Raw genomic sequence first — 11,721 nt, forward strand, 5'->3', positions numbered from 1 at the left:
CCAGTAACCCTGGGTAAATCATTTCATAGGTCTATTACTAATTGAGTGATGAAACTCAGCTAAATCCTGAGTCTGTTTTCTTCACAGGAAATTTATGAGACTAATAGTTTTGTTAAGTATTGTAGGATCCTCCACTGGATTATGCAGAGAAATACAAAGGATACAGATAAAAAGCTTTTTCCTTCCACTGTCCACGCAACAAGAGATTTCCAAGGGCTCATTTTACATCCTGACCTAAACCCCCTCTGATTCTGCATAACATCACCTCAAACCACACGTGTTTAACAGGAGATAAGGATGAAGTCAGCCTAGTGACTGTCAGCTATGGGAACGAGACAGGATATGGCAGGAGGTTATCCTAGTTTGTACAAAAATACCCTGCTCTGGTATGTTAATCAGTTCTGACAGCAGAACGAAATGGTGCATCCCTTATGTATCTATACGTTACATCGCATACATATCTATATGCTAGTTGAAATGCCTAGAATAAACCCCTTGAAATTAGCTAATAGTTAAAGGAAAAGTGTCAGATACAGTCATTTGAAAGTAATTCTCTGCAGTCCTTTGTGCAACTGAGCTCATATGCAAATGTCACTCAAGCTTGTGCGTTAGTGCTATTCTTGTTAATCTCAAGGGTCTCCCGTTTGTAATAATCAAAATGCAGAACTTTTCCTGATGTTCCCCAAAGTATTTGAGGGTCCCTGCTCTTCATGGGCTGTATTTTTCAGGTGACAGATCCCACAGGTTATGATTGAATAATCCCTTGACCATCCAGAATCTTTCAGGCAGATGAAGGGAACTGCAAATTGGAATGGCTGGGTCAAACCACCTGTAAAAATTAAATCATACACAGTCTGTGTTTCTACAGTAATGTTGCCTTGAGCCATCTACAGGTCTAAACATCCTACTATGCTCTGGCCTGCATAAACATCCAAATTTTGAGGTATCGGCATCAGCTTTCTAATATAACCCTCCTAATTACTGGACTTCTGAAAAGTGTTTGGCTTTAAACAGTATTTATAACTGTGCTTTGACTGGATCTCCAAAGCATAAAGAATTACAAAGTCTTCTTCAGGGACAACTGCTTCTCCAGCTGTTGGGTTCAGGCTTTGCGTTGAGCTCTATTCCACCAAAAAAACCAGTGCTTAGAGAATAGCCATCAAAGTCCTCCCCATCCACGAGCTAGTCATTAAATAATGGGCAAAATACTGCTACAGCTGAAACCACCAGTGGGTTTAATTGTCTTTAAGTGGTCAGCATTAATAGCTTCTACAAAATCATGTTCCAGCAGGGTAGAAAGTCCTCCCAAGTATAAATACTGTTAAGTTTATGCAGCTCCCAGATGACTTTTGCTGGGGTCTAATCTAATCGTGTGCTGTAGATACAGGGCCTCACTCACCACTAACACGCAAAGGCCATCATGTGCTGCCTTCTGTGATTCCCCAGGGAAGTGCAGGGGACTGCTGCCAGCAGCGTGGCTCTTCTCCCTCTGGCTTTACACTCACCAGCCCCTGCAATCTGAGATCAAGAAAAACCAACCTCATCCACACTCTCAAGTCTTCCAACACGAAAGCTGCTTTTCTCCACAGTCCTTTGCTCATGATTTTATAATTCTCCTCTTCCCTTGACTGCATACTCTGTGACTGCATTAGCACCTGCCTCTGCACTTCTTAGACTCTCTATTTTCCTACCGTGTCATGGATACGTGAGTCATCTTATTTGCGATGTGCTGAGCTGAGTGAGAGTCATAGTAGAGTTGTGCGCTTCAAGGCCATTAGTAACGCTGCTAAAACTTGCATAATATATTCTCCTGTGTCTAAATCCCTGAGAGATTGAGTAACTGTTTTCTTTTTCACCTCAAGTGACTATGGAACTGGATGAGTCACTGCTGTTATGACAGAGGAATTGTAATCTTTGTGTCTTTCCAGTTTTGTTTGGCCAGAAATTTGTTTTATAGGACACCTTTGTCCAATCTCCTCTCAGTCAAGTCCTTAAAATGCCACCACAGGCCTTTTCACTGACTTCAGCTCACTTCAGATCATGTGCTCTGGTCTGGCAACTGCGTTCGTTTGGGTTATTGGTAAAACAGATGGAGATAAATGTTCACCTTTATCCAATACTCTGGAATGATATTACCAAGCGGTTTCATCTCATTATTTGTGGAAGCACCAGTGAAACTTAATAAAACCTTATATATATAAAAACCCCAAACAAACAAATCCCCTAACAAAACACAAACAGAGATATGCTGGAGGGAATATTTTGTACAAAAGATCTGCAGTGACATCTGTGAATGAACCATGAAAGGGACTAGCAACAGATGGCTGGTAAAAAGGAGGAGGGAGTGAAAGGTGTCCTTTTGTGAGAGGTGAATGTGGTATCCCTGCAAACAGCATGGGGTGCTCAGACAGGGCCCTTTGGGGAGCAGGATCTGACACATAGGGGGTGGCACTGTTGTAGCAGCCCTTAGCCCTGCACCCACTGAGCTGGTAGTAACGGTCCCAGGAGGAGCCTTGCAGCCAGAGGCATTGCTGGAGCTTGGCACCTTCCCCATCCAGCCCCATAGGTGAGAGAGTGTTTGTGCACAGCCAGGCATCAGCCCCTGCTCCGCCTGGCAATGCTGATCTAGGCCTAGATTTGATGCTAGAGCACCTCAGGCTGCCCAGGACATTGAGGTTCCTCCTGCTTTTAAGGTAACCACTTCAAGATTGGGTAGCCACAATGCAAGCCGATCTTCTACTTGAGCATTGTCCAAGCACTCTTACAAATGTTGCTGAGTTTATTGTTTCAAATGTTTTCATGATTCTTCCTTGTCTAACATATTTCTTTTTTTCTTCTTAAGCCAGGATTTATTTCCCCTGTGTCTGTGACCCCATCTCTCCCACGAGAGCCTGCACTGCAATCCAGCTGGCCAGCCTTCTTGCATCAACGATCACTGCAGCAGAACAGTTTCTAGTGGAACAATAGTAGGAGGAAAAGTCAGGAATTTCTGGATTTAATCCTGCCTCGAGCATTAAGGAGTTGTGTGGCTTTAGGTGAGCCACAGGACTACGTGAGTCAATTTGTAATGTGAGAAAATAAGTGTATCCCAGAGCCATGGCAGGCTCCGTTTGTTCCTCTTTCCTCATGGCTCAAAATCAGATAAGTGCCTAACCCAATTTTTTCACGCATAAAAAGAGCAATCTGGGATCATACTGTCCATGGTCATTTATTTTAGCTGGAGATTTCTTTCACCCTCTTTTCCCGTTGTTCCCCACACTGGTGCTATTGCTTTCCATGAAGCTCTGAAGCTAGTGAAATAGTTTTTACTCATAAATCTTTTAAGTCATGTAAATCCTCCCAGCGTACCAGCTGACATTTTAGATGTTGCATTTTTGCACTCGTGCCAGGAAGCATTTAGCATGTTACAGTTGCTTATGTTGTTGTATTTTTTAAAGAAAGGAAAACAGTTCTTTCCTCTTGTGTCTCCAGCAGAGAGTCGACTGTTTCTCCTTGCGGACGGAGTTCACATGATCATATACATGCGTCAGATAAATCTTCCCACATTTGATATTTGCTAAGTTGAATGATTGTTATTCCAAAGCCAATAACTGGAATGGTTCTGTGATTTAACAGCTCCAGTGCAATTTTTTCTTCTGTTCACAAGCTTTAAAGAAATGAAGTCTAAAAATTTAAATCCTTCAACTTAGAAAGACTCATTAACCAAACACTCTCAACCCCATTATCTTCACAAATATTTCTCCCTGTTTGTTTAAAGCTGGCCAAGAGTTCCAAAAATACTCCTAAGATAACAAAAATGGGCATCAAGTTTGGAAAGGAACTCTGTATTTAGAAATCCTGAACTACTGGGGGGGGGGGGGTTGGCTTTGCTGTTAACTCTTCTGGTTGCTCTGAACCTCCATTGCATTGGAGAGTGAGTCATGGCACTCTTCATAGAAATGTTTTTCCCATCCTAGATGGCTTAGGAGAAAAAAGTACCCTGGGGGAGTCTAATAACACAATACTATCTGTAGTCACATCATTGAATTCAATAGGGTTGCTGCTTGAGAGAGTCTAAATCAGTTTGCCCAAGGCAGTGTAGGGCAGAAGCTGACAAGGCTCAGTATTCGCCATGTCCATGTGCACTGGAGACCAAAACAGTCATAAGCTTAACTCTGGAAGGGAAGGAAGGGGAAGAACTGAGAGCTGAGTGTTGATTTATCAATGGATCTTACAAACTGGCTTCCTGCTGCAAAACACACTCGAGAGCACTGAGCCTGTACTACAAATTCACACACACAAAGTTTTAAAATGTATGGTGAGGGTGTCATGATACTGCAAAATTGAGTGTTCACAGGAAACCAAAGCAGGACACCTTGCTAAGCTTGACCTCCACAGTGTTTCACTGGCAGAAGCAGAGTGATTGCCCCCTAATATGAGTAATAGTTAAGTTCTGAATTTGCTCTTTGTGATAAGTAATAGTTCAGTCCTGCATTTGCTGTCTTTGTGAGATAATGGCAAAAGGCTGTTCGTGGTTTTTTCAGGCTCTGAAGGATGGCTTACAATTTTTACTTAAAATGTGTGTTATTATAACTGTATTTGTTGCTGTGTTTTTAGGGGTCTGTCCAGAACCCAGTGCCTTGACAGACCAGCAATGCAGTTCTTGTGAATATGTGGATGTTTTCTTTTCAAAGCTGTTTTTTCCAAGCACGTATTTAGTGCCATTACAGTTTTCAACCAATTTCACGCAAAGGCCATCAAAGCAAAGCAGAAACAGATGCACTGGTGCCCATGTGCATGTCAGAAAATTTCACCACACTAGCAGTGGTTTCTGGGCTGAGAAATAGTCCCTGCAAGAACACAGAGCCTTTGGTGAGATACAGCAGTATAAGCAAGGTTTATACTCTTTTCCTTCCCTGCTTGGATGGGTTTCATCTCGCTGCCTTGAAGCTGCCTATAAGGTAAGTATCTACTCCAAGCTTTCCCTCTAGCCAGTGAAGATGACAGATGGGATAAATTTGTTCTCCGATACCTGATATACCACCACTCCCTTAATCCTGGCCTCTATTTACTGTCACAGCAACTTTGATGTCTTATTTTTAGATAAGGTTCTGTGGCTTTAGAATTAAAATCTCATTGTAGCCAGATACTAATTGCAGTGAAAAAAACCAACGTGCAAAACCTGACGCATGCTGGTCAATGAGGAATATGCTGGGCACTGGTAATCTCGACTCTATTATCTGCCTGTAGGGGTTGAAATTTGGTTAGCATTATGTGGTTAGGCACCAGCTGGTGTTAAGATGTTGCTTAACTGAAGAGCCATTATTTACAGTTAATAAAGTGGATACCATGACACATTCCTTATGGCGTAGATGTGCTATCATATCTTGGCAACCGTAGCAGGAGGAATTATTCTGCCTGGCTTGCAGTCTTGTCTTCATTGTAAAAGGAAAAATAATGAGGGTGTAATTACTCAGCCTGGAACTAAATGAACTCAACTGAAAATGCTGAATGATGAAAAATGACTTCTAACAGCTTCCCGAGCTTCGCTTGTTTGGATGGCATCACCAATGGTGCCAGTGTCAGCTCCTGGCTCTTGCTGGGCTGGATCCACAGCCAGCAGGCACAGCTCAATTGTTTGGTTGGTGGTAGTGTCCCAGTTTGAAGTACTGGTAAGCCTTGCCAAAATAACCTGTTTACATGGGGAAGTCAGCATGCAGCAAATTAGGATGAATTCACAGCACACAAGCCCCCTGTACTAATTTTTGGGGTAAAGAACCCCCTCATGTAGTAGTTTATATCAGTAATTCCTTTGCAGGTGAGATCACACACTCCTCCCTCCAACATTTCAATATCAAGTCTATGAGGTTTCTCTAATTTTGCAACTTAAGTTTATCTAATAAACTGGTAGATTCAACAAGTTGTCTTTTTTTTTTGCTTTGTGCAAATAAAGACAGGAAAAGGGGGGGGTCTGTCCTTTCATTAAATCTAGTTCTCAGTTTCACACAATTCCTTGTTAGCCAACAATGCAACAGCTAGCAGACTTCTCAAATTGGTTTAGATACCGAAAAGCTGGTGACCTTCTGCCTTCAGCACAGAAGTGGTGTGTCTGGTGGAGCGATGAGGATGAACTTCCCATAGCAATGAAGAGGTATAAAGGAACACTTCCAGATGCCCAACCGGCTACATTCTTGTTCAACTCATCCTTGAAGACTGCTGAAATTTAATTGTATTATTAATGATATGCTGCAGCGCCTGGAGACTTGGATATATAATAACTAAAAAGGCCTCTTAGTCACAATAAAGACGATTTTCCCTCCTGGTTGCTTGCTTTGAGCCCCCATTTCTGCAGGAAAGCAGGCAGTGCTGCTGGGTAGCACACACCTCTTATCCAACAGTGAGATCTCCTCCTGGTTGCCACAGTGATGGAGAGAGCTGAGGCTGTTTGGGGTAGCAGTTCTGCAATTCAAGTGCCTGTTTGGTACAGCATTCCCTTGCTTAGAAGCTCAGTCAGTTGGTCAGGTCCCAGCAGCTACAGCTAGCTTGAGGAGGCAGATGTCTATTTAAATGCCATTGCTACATTATTCTTCCAATGGATAATCTGAATAAAGATACTTGATGCTTTACCAGGCCAAGTTTTATAAAGCTGAAGACAATTACTTGAGAGATGCTATAAATTGAAATTATTTAATCCATAAAAGCGTGTGGCAACTGGGATCTGTGTGAAAACATTAAACTCTGTGTCCAGAAAGCTGTAATCCTGCATAAAAGTGAACATTTTAGACCTGCCTAAAAACCCCCAGCCCAGCTCTGGGCGCTGGGAGCAGAGGGCCATATGCAATGGTTGCTGAAATGCTCCCAGGTCACCAGGCAAACCCTCTTTTTAATTTCATGTACATTGTCAGCACAAACAGAATATGTTGTTCCCTGACCAGAACATGGAGCTCTTCCCATGGAGCGCCCTGAACTCCCGCTGCTCCCAGACAAATCGCAGGGATGCTGCCCCTCCCCAGCAGGGAGGCCCTTTGTGGCCTTGGGAACAGCTAGAACAGATAACCAGCTCCGTGTCTAAGGGCATGGGATGGCACAGGACACAGCAATAGCCTTGGCGAGCTTTCCTGGCTGTCACAGTGGCCAGCTGCTTCATAAGAAGGCATCTAGTTACATGTATCCCTTTAATGAACTGGCATGGAAAGCAGGGAATCATGCCAGGAGGTTAGGCTGAGTTTTTTCCCCAACCTTAGGTAGAGAGTGAGTGTACATGGTGCAGCCTGAAGATCACAGTCGTTTGAGCCACAACAGAGGATCCATAACCTGCGTTTGAACCCACACCATTCCAAAGCAGGAGTGCTCTGTTCAGAGTACGTGGAATAAAAGCACGTGAAAGCCCCATTAGCTGAGAGCACAAGTCAGGATCAAAATATTTACATGGCTTCAGCACATCTGCAACAGGAAACCTTGTCTGGTTGCCAAACACCAGGGAAAAATCATAACCGTTGGCTGGGTGGCTCTGGCATACATTATAAAGCTGCCAGAGATGACTATTTTCTTTTCATTTATTATCATACCCCTTCGCTTTCCAAAAGGGAGAAGCACAACTGCCAGCTCAGCCCAATACTTGTTTTCTTCCAGCTACTCCCTCTAGCAGAAACAGAGGGATGAAGGGAAGGGGCATTTGAGTGGGGGCCTCAGATCATCTCCTGCTTCCCCATCAGCAAGACCCGAGCAGTCGGTCGCGATCAACTTAAGCAACACCTCTCCTGCTGCACCTTCTCATGCTGACAATCATGTTCAGCTCTTTCTGTGTATCTGACCCTTCTCGGCAAGTGGAATGAACCTCTTTAATTAATACTTGCATAGTCTCCCCCTAAATACATCCCTGAGCTGACAGAGATGTTACTATTCACCCTGTCTCCCAAACAAGAAAGCTTTTACCACTGGGATGATTTTCTGGTGAAGCATGTGCTGAACACATGACCTTTGTGGGTTTACACAGAAGCAGCTTCTGGATTCCTTTAGACAAACAAATCCCTTACCCAGCAGGGTTTATGCTTGGTTTGTAGTCTTTGTGCCGCTAGCCAGCTGCCACGCTTTCTCCTATCAGCAGCAGGTAAAGTGCTTCTTATACAGAGTGTGTAAAGGAGTTTGTAATGGGCTTTGGGACCCTTTGGGTAAAACGTGGCATAGGGCAGAGCTGTCACTGACTGACAACTCTGGCTTGCCATGAGGTCCGAGTTTGAGACCTACTTGTATTTGTGGCAGCAGCAGAGGTAACTGTCCAGTGGCTTGTTTTGCAAGAGCCTTTGGACAGAAGAAATTCTGCAGAAATGAAGGATTAGAGGGTACGTGTCCATGCTGAGCTTTCAGCAGAGGCTTTGAACTGGTCTTTGGAGACGATTAAAAAAATTTCACTTCTTTTCCAAACTGAATACATTCCTTGTGGGGGGAGGGGGGAAAAGCAAGTTTGGGCTGAGACTCCATCCTATCTAGCCAGGGCTAAGCAAAACCTTTTGGAGGTGTTTGGCTTAGCAGAGAGAGGAGATAAGTTCTGTGGGAAATAGTGGCTGGGAAGTGGGAAGGGATGAGCTCAGGGAGTGAAATTGCCCAGAAGCCAAGTGCTGCCACTTGCTTTGCAATGAAAAGCTTTATCATCTCTGCACAGATTACTGCAGCTAAAAATAGCCCCAGCTCAAAGTAAACAGTTTTTGGAGCATGCTCTGCCCTGCTGGCATGTCAGCCCCATGCCAAGGACTGTGCCAGCAGCCACGGTGCCTGTCCCTGCGGTCCCAGCACCGAGACGGGCTCCCCACCGCCAGGCCCTGCCCACTGAGAGAGGTGACCTGGAGGGGTTTGCTAATGAGTTTAGCCTTATTACAAACTTTTTTTTTGTGTTTCGCTTGTTGATGAACCCTTCTGGATGAACAACTTCTATAAAAACAAAATGGGTCTGAACACCAAGTCGGTCATCCAGACACCCCGGCACCCACTGTCTCCTCCCTAATCAACAGCAAACCATGTCCTTCCTCTGACAGCAAAGAGTGGCTTGTCACTAAAGCCTGCTTTTACCTGTTTGTTTCTCTTCTTCTCATGAGTCTCCGAGTGCAAGCTGTTATTTGATGGCTTAAGACATCCACACTTCCCTTAGGAAGACCAGCAAGACCACTGAAATATGTTGTGTAGCAGCTTCGATCAAAGGTTTATTTTAAGTATTTATTTTGGGAGAGGAAGTCCGGAAAAAAAATCAGGTTGTCACATTTTTTCCATGCGTATCTTGTGCCACTCCACATTTCCTTGCAATCTTGATGACATCAAGTGACACTGAGAGCTCAATGCCTGGGAAATGCAGCGGGAAGCTGCTCTTACGTGAGGAGGCTTCATGCGACATCAGCGGGCGATCGCGGCGCTGCTCTAACCCTGGCAGCACAAGCCTCCGAGGGAAGCGAGGCTCAGGCTGCAACAACATTCAGGTCAGAGGCAGGTCAGATCCTTCTGAAGTGACAGCTTGTCTTCTGGGGCTTTGGAGCTTCCCAGAGCATCCTTTGTGGTGGTGGGTTCTGTTGCACCACAGCACTGCTCTGGGGGTCGGTTTCTTTATGTTAGCACCCTCAGGGATGCTCTCACCTCATTTTGACACTTGCCCTGTGAGACTGTTCTGACTGTGTCCCTCCTCCAGCTAAAGGCTGACAGTCACCCTGTGAGACAGCTGCTCATTCTTCCTTGTGCCGTGCTCTCTTGCCCTGTGCTGTCCCAGAGCAGTGAAAGGTGGCACCTGCAGCACAGGCTGCAGGGCTGTAGGACCGTCCCTTCCCTGGGGTGTTGGTTTCTGCATCGCACTCTCTAATGCAGAGCTAAGAGAAAAAGCCACAGTTGTCTGCAGACCAACTGTCTGGTCAACAGCAGCAGCAGTTGACAGAACAGAACCAAACCTCCTCTTTCCACAGTGGCAGATGCTGTTACCACGAGTCCCAGACGACACAGCCCAATATAATGCAGATGGATGCAACAGGCAGCAAAATCCTCACCAAAGACAAGTGTGTTAGTGAAATAAATGCTGATTGTGACTTTGGCTGAATCAGATGGCTTAAGGCTGTAACACCATCCATCATGTGCAGCATGCCATCCCAGGCAGCTGTAACATCTTCTCAGTATAGCAAGATAAAGACTGCATTTATTCCTAACCCACACCTCCGGGTGAATGTCTTGTAGCGTATGAAGCAATAGGACAAGAGACAGTGAACCTGAGAATGAGCTAGAAATTTGGGTGGATTTCCAGAGAATAAAGTCAACTTTCATTTTATGTTCATGCATTAAGATTTCAGGCAAACTTTTTGTCATCTTAGGATTCATTTTTTTTCCTGAGGGAAGAGGAAAAAAAAAAAAAGGAAAAGCTCTGTAGAAAATGCCAAACTGCATTTTTCTACTTAAAAAGAGTTCTGATGGAAAACATTCGACCAGTCCTTGTAGGGAATAGTACTGGATGAGGAGGTCACTGGAAGGACACATGAGAGTGCGCAGAGGATGGACTCTGATGGATGCTTGGGGGTGCTTGTTCCCAGGACCAGACACACGGGATTGAGAGGTTTGAGTAAGACAAGACACATCTTATTTTAAAAGCACATATACTGTGCTCCTGGCTTTCTGAAGTGCTCTGTTGTTGCCTATTGCTATATCTTGCCTGCATTGGAATGATGCTGGCCACACGCTGCCAAGAAAATGACTGGGCTGCCGGTGTAGCATTCGCATCCTTACCAGGTTTAGCCTTCAAACCCCACAGTCGTGGTGTTCGCGTAAAGCTGTAGCCTGGATCCCTTTCAAATACAAGCTGGAGTAAAGAGAAAACTGCAGTTGTGGCCAAGCCAGTGTAGCAATCTCCTGGAGCTGTGCTGGTCCCTTGGCACAGTGTGGCAGAGCCCTTCTCCCTCGTGGCATCTCATGAAGACAGGCAGGACGAAAGTAAGTTACTACTTACTTTCGGGTAAGTAGTAAAGCGTGACTCAAAAGCACTGGAGAGAGATGACTTTCTGCCAAATGATATATCTCAGAATATCAAACTGGCTTCTCAGGGCTGGCTTTGAAATAAAATCGAGCAGAACCAGGAGACAGAGCTACACGAGGTCAGTTTGGGGAGGCACTGAACACGGGTATGTTTTGCTCCATTGAGGTTTGTTCCCCTTCCTCCATGCCTCAGTATTGGTATCAGGGTATTTCCTGCACTGCCTGCTGCTTTTGTTGGTGTTCTTATCTCTTCCTGCGTACGATGGCAGGGGTGTGGGTATCCGTCATGGCAAACAGCACGCTTTCAGGCACACAAAACCAGATCCTGGCTGGAGGCAGTGAGGCCAGCAGAGATGGAGCAGGTCCGGCTGCACAGCCAGTGCCAGGGCAGGAGGACAAGCTGGTGTTCCTCACTGCAGCAAATGGGCCCCATGTGTCATGGGAGAGCTGCAGAATGGCAGAGATGCCACTTCTGTGTGTTCTGGTGCTCAGCGAGATGTGGGTTGGGACAGCCAACTCTTCCTGGCTCACACTGCTCACTTTGAACATGACCTAAAATAAAGGCTCATCTATCTGGAGCACGGACTGGAGCAGGTCCTTGGCAAACACCCTTTGTGCTGTCCCAGTTGAGTGATGCCACTTCTCCCTCTTACAAGGCTGAGGATCCCAGTGTCCTTACAGCAGGGGTGGGGTGAGTCTGTCACTCCCTTAAGTAAAGCAATCAGCACTATTGAGCCCTGTTCCAGT

This window comes from Strigops habroptila, chromosome 13, assembly GCF_004027225.2.
Source record: "Strigops habroptila isolate Jane chromosome 13, bStrHab1.2.pri, whole genome shotgun sequence".
In the NCBI taxonomy this organism is placed as follows: domain Eukaryota; kingdom Metazoa; phylum Chordata; class Aves; order Psittaciformes; family Psittacidae; genus Strigops; species Strigops habroptila.